General features: G+C 38.6%; 1 protein-coding gene across 8 annotated transcripts in view; it reads left to right on the top strand.

The window, feature by feature from the left end:
• The first annotated feature begins 2,802 nt into the window (after positions 1-2,802).
• mef2aa (myocyte enhancer factor 2aa) overlaps positions 2,803-8,022 on the top strand; it is a 53,105-nt gene continuing 47,885 nt past the window's right edge. For 7 of the 8 annotated variants that reach the window (XM_067500681.1, XM_067500678.1, XM_067500676.1 and 4 more), the window contains exon 1: positions 2,804-2,963. The gene's annotated coding sequence lies outside the window, so the exon portion shown is untranslated. Of the gene's footprint in view, positions 2,964-8,022 lie in introns of all 8 variants that reach the window. The other variant, XM_067500674.1, reaches the window with a different exon arrangement.

Below are 8,022 nucleotides of genomic sequence, written 5' to 3'. Positions count from 1 at the left end.
TCACACCGTGGCTAACATGAGAACAATAACAGGGCATTTTTGGTTTAGCATTTAATATATGTGTTTTCTTCAACTTTAAATAAACATTTTGCACACACTGTTTACATGCAACAGCCAGCCTTAATTGAAAATGACCGATTAGACTTCTATGCATAGTTTGCACAATATAGCAAAATTGGACCATGGCTCAAACATATATACAGAACATATCAAAACATATATACAGTGCATCCATAAAGTATTCCTAGTGCTTAACAATTGTGTTATGCTACAGCCTTATTCCAAAATTGATCAAATTCATTATTTTCCTCAAAATTCTACAAACAATACCCCATAATGACAACATTAAGGAAATTTGTTTGAAATCTTTGCAAAATTATTAAAAATAGAAAATAAAAAATCACATGAACATAAGTATTCATGGCATTTGTCATGACACTCAAAATTGAGTTTGGGTACATCCTGTTTCCACTGATCATCTTTGAGATGTCTCTAAAACTTCATTGGTGTCCATCCGTGGGAAATTCAGTTGATTAGACATGATTTGGGAAAGCATACACCTGTCTATATGGTCCTACGGTTAACAGTTCCTGTGAGAGCACAAACCGAGCAATTAAGTCCAAATGAAAGCCAAATGTTATGTCTGGAGGAAACCAGGCAAAGCTCACTACCTGGCTAATACCATACCTACAAAAAACATGGTGGTGGCAGCATCATGCCATGGGGATGTTTTTCAACGGCAGGAACCGGAAAACTATTCAAGATCGAGGGAAAGATGAATGCAGCACGAAAACCTGTTCCAGAGCTCTGGACCTCAGACTGGGGCAATGGTTTATCTTTCAACAGGACAAACATCTCTGGAGAGATCTGAAAATGGCTGTACATCGATGCCCCTCATCCAACCTGATGGAGCTTGAGAGGTACTGCAAAGAAGATTGGAAGAGGGGAAGAAACTGCCCTAATATAGGTGTGCCAAGCATGTTCTGTCATACTTAAAAAGACTTGAGGTTGCAATTGGTGCTTCAACAAAGTATTAAGCAAAAGCGGTGAATACTTATGTACATGTGATTTTTTTTTTCAATAAATTTGCACGTTCTCAATATTGTTTGTAGAACTTTGAGGAAAAAATGGCTGTTCATCAAATTCAATCCATTTTGAAATAAGACTAACTCAACAAAATGTGGAAAAATACTTTCTGGATGGACTGTGAGTGTGTGTGTGTGTGTGTGTGTATAAATATATATATATTATATATATATACATTTTATAGGCATTAAAAGCCATTAAAAGGACAGTTGTGACATCTCAGAGCCCTGAGGCAACAGAAGGGATTAGGCAGACTAGACACAACCTTTTCCTTTGGGACTGGGAATAACTGGTGAAAAAGGTAGTGCAATACACTAGGGACGAGGTTATACTAGACTAATACAAATGAGCTACACACAGGAGCATACTGATGACTCTTTGCAGTTTAAAAATTGACACTTTAATCTGTAATGCATCTATGAAGTCCTATGAACTAAAGGATGAGGTCATACTGTAAAATACAGACACAGTCATTCCAAGGCCATATAACATTGTTGCTTGTAAAAAAAAAAGTAGACTAAAGTGTGAAACTTTGGTAATTTTTCTGAGCCTTCTCTGAGGAAAGTAGGGGTTGACAGATTCAGATCATTTAAAAGTAGGAATACCACAATTTTACCACAATATAAATTAAAGAAAATTAAAACTTAAGTGTTTGTCAATAGTGTCAACACTCTGAGTCAATTTACTATGACACAGCTACTGACACATTATTACTGATGCATCAATGTGAAAGCATTTTAGTGTTAAAGCTGGTGAAAGTGCAGTTTATCATAACTACGTTATATGCTTTTATTTTACTTTTAACAAACCATTTCATCTAACTATAATTACAAACTATGATATGTAAGTAGTGTATATAGTGTACATAAAAGTACGACTTCTTTCCAACACTTTATCGAGCAACAACCAGCTTCATTGATTTGTAAGCTGCTAAGTATCTTCCGGGTTTCAGTCCAGCATTCTGTCTGAATCTGGCCACATGTTCACCTCATCCGTGCGAATTGCACAACTGCAAAAACTGATAATTTCTAGAAAAAGTATAGTTCCATCGCACCTGCTTTCAAAGTGCCTGGAAGAGTGCGACGAGGCCAGACACCGCACATCCTCTGATCCTGCACGTACACGTGACCAGCTCATATGAGAGTCAATAAGATCCCACCTTCTTCCTCTAATTGGCTGCTCAAGAGACGCTGTGGTTTTTCATTGGCTGAGCGAAATGTCCATTAGACCGAATTCCATTGCTGTTGTCTTAGAGATATGACGTCAAATGTATCCAATGTGATGAACCTGAGCAACTTGGGAAAGTATCTGCTCAAATCTAACGTCACGGAGGAAGACAGAATATACTCAATTATTCTCTGAGCTTCTGAGCTTAGTTGTACTTTTTGTCAGTTTTTTTTGTTCGTAGTGCTTTTGTCCAAGTTTCCGTAACGTTTGCAACTAACTCACCCCCGGATCAGAGTTGTTATTATATGGAAAATGTCACGAATCAAATGACAGCAGCAGAATAGTAAGTGAAAATGAGCAGACATCTAACACAACTTTATCAGTGCTGTATTTTCGCTTTAGGTCTTGGGAATAAACTGAGACAACTTGTACTATTGCTTTGGCGGTGTGTGTGTGTGTGTGTGTGTGTGTGTGTGTGAGAGAGAGAGAGAGAGAGAGAGAGAGAGAGAGAGAGAGAGAGAGAGAGAGAGCGAATAATCCGTCAGAAAAGGGGAGGAGTCTTTCACTGACAAGAGGGAGACTGGCTTTTCTGAGTTTGTCAGCTCCCCCTAAAATAGCAGTCAGCGTGTAAATGTGAACTGAAATTACGTTTATCCACTGGAGCCACCGATATAGAGTGTCTATATACAGCGACTGACTTGGGAGTAAAGGTGAGTAACGGAAATAGAAACAATGTTGCGGAGTGTGGCAGCGGTATACTGTAGCTACACGAGTGAGTGAGAGCGGAAAAGCGCAAGAGGGAGACGTAGAGTGGATCTGGGAGTCGGAGACGTTTACTGTATTTCTAGCTTTTTTTTTCCCGGGGGGCACATGCATGACTGTAAGATACAGAATGTGGGGGGAAAAGCAGCGTAGTGTAAGTCAGTGTTTTAATTATCCGTAAGGTTTTGATGCTGTAAAATTTGGCATCCGTCTGTTTTAAGGGCGCAGCCAGACACGCGCACTGTTGATATCAGCCCGCTGCGAGAAACTTTTACAGGATTCATCCATCGTGAACAGTGAAAAAGCGTCACTTCTGGCTCGTCGCTGTGCTCCACTTGTGAATTTTATCCCCACGGCTCCCTCAGAGATTGTCGTGGATTCGAAAGTGTGAAATGTTAAACTATAGGCTACTTTTGTCAAAATAGTAATCACTGTGTGTATAATAACAGTGTTGAGCCACCACAACAACAGCAGACTACAGTTCACACACAGTGTCACAATATTGTGTTGATAGAAGTGGAGGTCTTATACTGAGTTATGTGTTTAGGCATGTTGCAACTCTCAAAAATACCTTAAGAACATCCAAACCCTGTTCAGTTAATACATCTGGTTGATGGGTTTATTTTAGTTTTGTACGTGAACTTACTGTTGCTGCCAGCTTTGATCCTTGCTTGACATTAGTTGTGTCGAAATCTAGATGGTGCTGCTCCGTGCACTATGGCATCACTACACATGCTTATTACCCTAAATGTAGTTCCCAGTGTTGTGGTATATCCACACACATGTCAGTTTTACAAAAGGAGACAAAAAGTGTGAGTTGCATGACATCAAACCCAAGCTAATCTTAGCTTGTCCCATTGAAATTCGCTCTAGTTTAAAAGTCATTTTTAGTAATAAACTAGTTTTGTATGATGGAAGTGGCTGGTTAAAGCTGACATAAGCTCAGCTGAAATGGGCCCAATCGAGTAAATTAATGTGAAATAGTTCAGACATAATGTCTTGATAGACTTCTCGCTGCATAAGATCGCTTGAAGAATCCAAGAGGCAATGTGCTGTAAATTTCAGATGAGTTAATGAATCACTTTAGGTATCTGTGAGAATGGATCTTTGCCACCTAGTGGTTCTGAATCTTTCACACTCTTGTAACCCTAACTGCTGGATGCAGTGAGCAACAGCCAGCTGTAAGTTTGACCTTTTCCAATGTTTCTAGTATGCTTGGACCCTAAATTTTGTCTTGAAAATTTTACAGAAAATGCAGGTTTCATTCAGTCGGATTAGAAAATACCGATACCTGAAAGTGCTCTAGTCTCGTTTTCCAAGCAAAGATTTTTCTGAATTAAGTCTTTGAAAAATATTTCGTTGTCTGATTCTGCAACTTCTAATGCAAGTTTTGTTGTGGCAATTCAAGACATCCTTAAAGGAAGTGTATTCAGCGGACTGTTGATGTACATATATTTAAACATGATTACTTGGTATGGAGCTCGGTAGTAAATATTTTAGTACTTAACAGTATGTCTGTCAGTTATCAGGTCAAACCAATGACACATTTTATTGTAAAAGTCATTCTACATTTTGTAGCTTTAACAAAGCATACTTTTTCACTGTCCATTTGATGTTACGGATGTGCTGATGGCGTACACTGCCATACCAGCTGGTTGCAAGTGATTTCTAAAGCAAAGCATAAAGCACCCTCCAATCTGCAGTCATTAGCTTCTGTGCTGCCCCAGGCCTTGTCAGTAATGGGCCTTGTTGCTCATAATCCACATCACGTGAGCTCTTATGTCTAATGTGTGGATGAGAGATTCTTTCAACGTGGCTGAATTTATTATCATTTTAAAAATTTATGTTGTGTATTAGTCAAAGGAATGAACATGATGCCTGTGGAACCACAGATAAAGCCAGTGTCTTTCTCATGCATGTGGTAAACTATCGCTCTAACCTCAAAGACCCCAGAGCTTGACAGTACCTTTTGCTCTTACACAAACGCAGAGGGAGAGGTTTGATAATATGACTATTAGATTTTCCCCTGTATCATTTAATCATGGCTAGGATGATGTGGTAATGCAAGATGGATGGATGATATTTACCACTGTTTATTAAATGTTTTAGCCTTGTTTGTGTGCCCCTGCATGTCTCCGTAAATGTGAGTAAGTGCGTGTTAGCATCTTAGTACAAGTTCTCTGTGGAAAGGGAGAAATGAGAGGTGGTGACGGTGTGAGGAACGGGCAGCTGCAGCATCTTTTACAGCACTCCTCATCCCACTTCAGTCTCAGCGTCTCAGCTTCTCTTTCCAGGAGAAATGTGGAGTGTGTGGGCGAGTCGGATCTGCAATTAACGCTGGTTGTCAGAAAGAGAATGCTGGCGTTTACACGATGCCTCTGAATCACTGAGTGAAAGTCTTTCTCCTCCACTCTCCTCCTCCCTGGACATTTTCCCAAGGAGGACAAAACACCAGAAAGCTGAAAGCCAAGCATGTACTGAATGAAAAATATTAGACATAGAACATTCCTGGTCCAAAATCGAGGATAGTGCTTCTGTGGTTGCTTGGTAAGCCGAGATGTTTTTATTTTGCAAATTTATCTTTAACAGTACAGTTTTTACTAATGCTACAATTGTTTTACTGTGGTTGTGAATTTATTTTATTAAAGCAGTATTTATTAATATTTTGTGCCAGGGCTGGATATTATCTTTGTACTCTACACTTGGCAAGTGAGCTTGAACTGGAATAGAGTTTTGGATAAGTGTCAGATCATATTATATACATTCTTGGTTTGGTTTGGTAAAACCGGCTGTATTAAGGTCCTAAAAAAAGTTCTGTACATCCATGGATGTTAACTAAATTAACATGCAATAAGTTTAAAAACATTTTTCTGTCTCTTCTCTTCTCTTTGTGCAATTATTTTTCACTTTAAATGTTGGTTGTATATCATGATTGAAAATTGAATTTTTTTTCTAAAGGTAGTTTAAGGTTACTCAAAAACAAAACATCACTGGCATCATAGTGTGATGGTGTAACTATGCAACTTTCTCTTTGACTAACAAAAGCATCTTAGCAACACGATTCATTGTTTATTGGAGCTCCATCATCAGTATGGAGATTCCAGCGTTCTGCTGTGAGACCTGGAGGTTGGATGCAGAATCTTGAGCCTGGCAGATAATGTTTTAGACCATAGCTAACTGTAGACTGTTCCCAGTAGACTTAAGAAAAAAGTGCTGTTTTTTATATTTAGCTGGCCTATATATGTACTATACAGGAAACAAACACATTTTACTATAGGCAAAAGCAGATGTCGGTAGGTTCATGTCAAGTCAAAACCTACATTTTTTTAATGTTTATTCTGAGTATGGATAGTAGTAAATAGGTCACTCATGCCTGCAAATATCTGGAGTGTGGGCGTTACGGTGGGCCTTTGGTTAGCTCTGGTACCTCACTGCAAAGAGATCCTGGGTTCATTTTGTCGCTCTCAGTGTGTGATGTTTGCATTTGCTTCTCATGTTTGACAGGACATTCATGCAGAAGGCAGGAATTAGTACCTGGTGTCAGACAAAATTACTGCTGACTGTTTTACATGAAATAATTAATTCAAAAGTTAATTCATTTGATCAAATTTCTTCTTTAGTTGATATTGAAATATAAATTCCAGAAATCACAGGCAACTGGTAAAACACATGGTAAAGTTATTACTTGTCTTAAAAAAGTAAATTTTAACTTTGCAAAAAAATTTATTAATAACTTCCTCAATGATTGCCATTAAAGCTTATTGCTTCTTGATGAAATAACTAAATTTCCCTGGCAGCCACAAGCTCTGTAAGCCCAGAGGGTGAGTGTATTACTTGCTGAGGCACTATTTGTATAGCAAGGCAGCTAGCAGTGACCTTTCAACTGTCCTGCCCTTGACTGGGACCTCTGGTGGTAAGCCGCCCTGTTTGGCTCACTCAGCACATGTGCTGCTGAGCAGGGCAGAGCAGCTTAAGGCCGCACAGTCTCTTCCTGTCTCCTGTGCTCTTCTAAACAAGGCCTGACTGGAGGTCTCCTCACCTTTTCAACCTAGACCACACAGGAGAACCAGCAGGAAGATCCTTAAGCAGAGCCGCACTCTAAATCTGCCGTTAATCTGCTTTGGCAACTATGATCCTTGTCTGTCTCTCACTCCACATCCTCACTGGTTGCTCACGGTGTCTAATATATATATATATATATATATATGTATGTATGTATGTATGTGTGTGTGTATATATATATATATATATATATATATATATATATATATGTGTGTGTGTGTGTATATATATGTATATATATATATATATATATATATACACACACACACACACACACACACACACACCACACAGCACTTGCATGCTGTGTGGTTTGGGAGGAAAGATTGTGGAAGCATGTGGTGGAACAAAGGTGATGATTTTGAGAAGTAAAGTCATCTAGCACCTTTTTAAAGTGCGTCGTCCCACCTCTTTGGTTTTCAGGAGTGCAAGAGAAACCACAGAATCACACTGTGCATCATCTCAAAACTGAGTGGGCCAAACTTAGAGGACGTTTAACCCAAACGTGTGTGTCCTGTGGTTTGGTTGGTGATAATTTGTTAGCTTGTTTTCTTATTGTTGTTTATCTAAAGCAGATTTTTCCTAACATGGATGTGTTGCTACAAGATGCTGTGCAGATGTTATTAAGTTGAATCATAAAGAAAAACTGAAGTTAAGAAAGACGTCTCTTTGCTGAGTTGCATTTTAACTGAATTTTAATGAGGCTTTGAAAAAACATAAATCAAAGGAATATATTATAATCTAATTTACTAGATCAAAAGATCTCCTGTGATTGCTAATATACCCCCCTGTATTGAATTCCTCATGCTCTACTGTAGATCTTAAAAAGCATCGCTCACTGGAGGTTTATATTCTCTGGCTATGTATGAAGTCGATTGAGCAGAAGAATCATAAACAGACAAACAATTGAATTATGTTAAAAGTAAACTTTCTTCAAAGTCTGGT

Source organism: Channa argus, chromosome 4, assembly GCF_033026475.1.
Source record: "Channa argus isolate prfri chromosome 4, Channa argus male v1.0, whole genome shotgun sequence".
Classification (NCBI taxonomy): Eukaryota; Metazoa; Chordata; class Actinopteri; order Anabantiformes; family Channidae; genus Channa; species Channa argus.
Note: the sequence above shows the minus strand (reverse complement) of the source record. Positions and strands in the feature narration are given on the sequence as shown.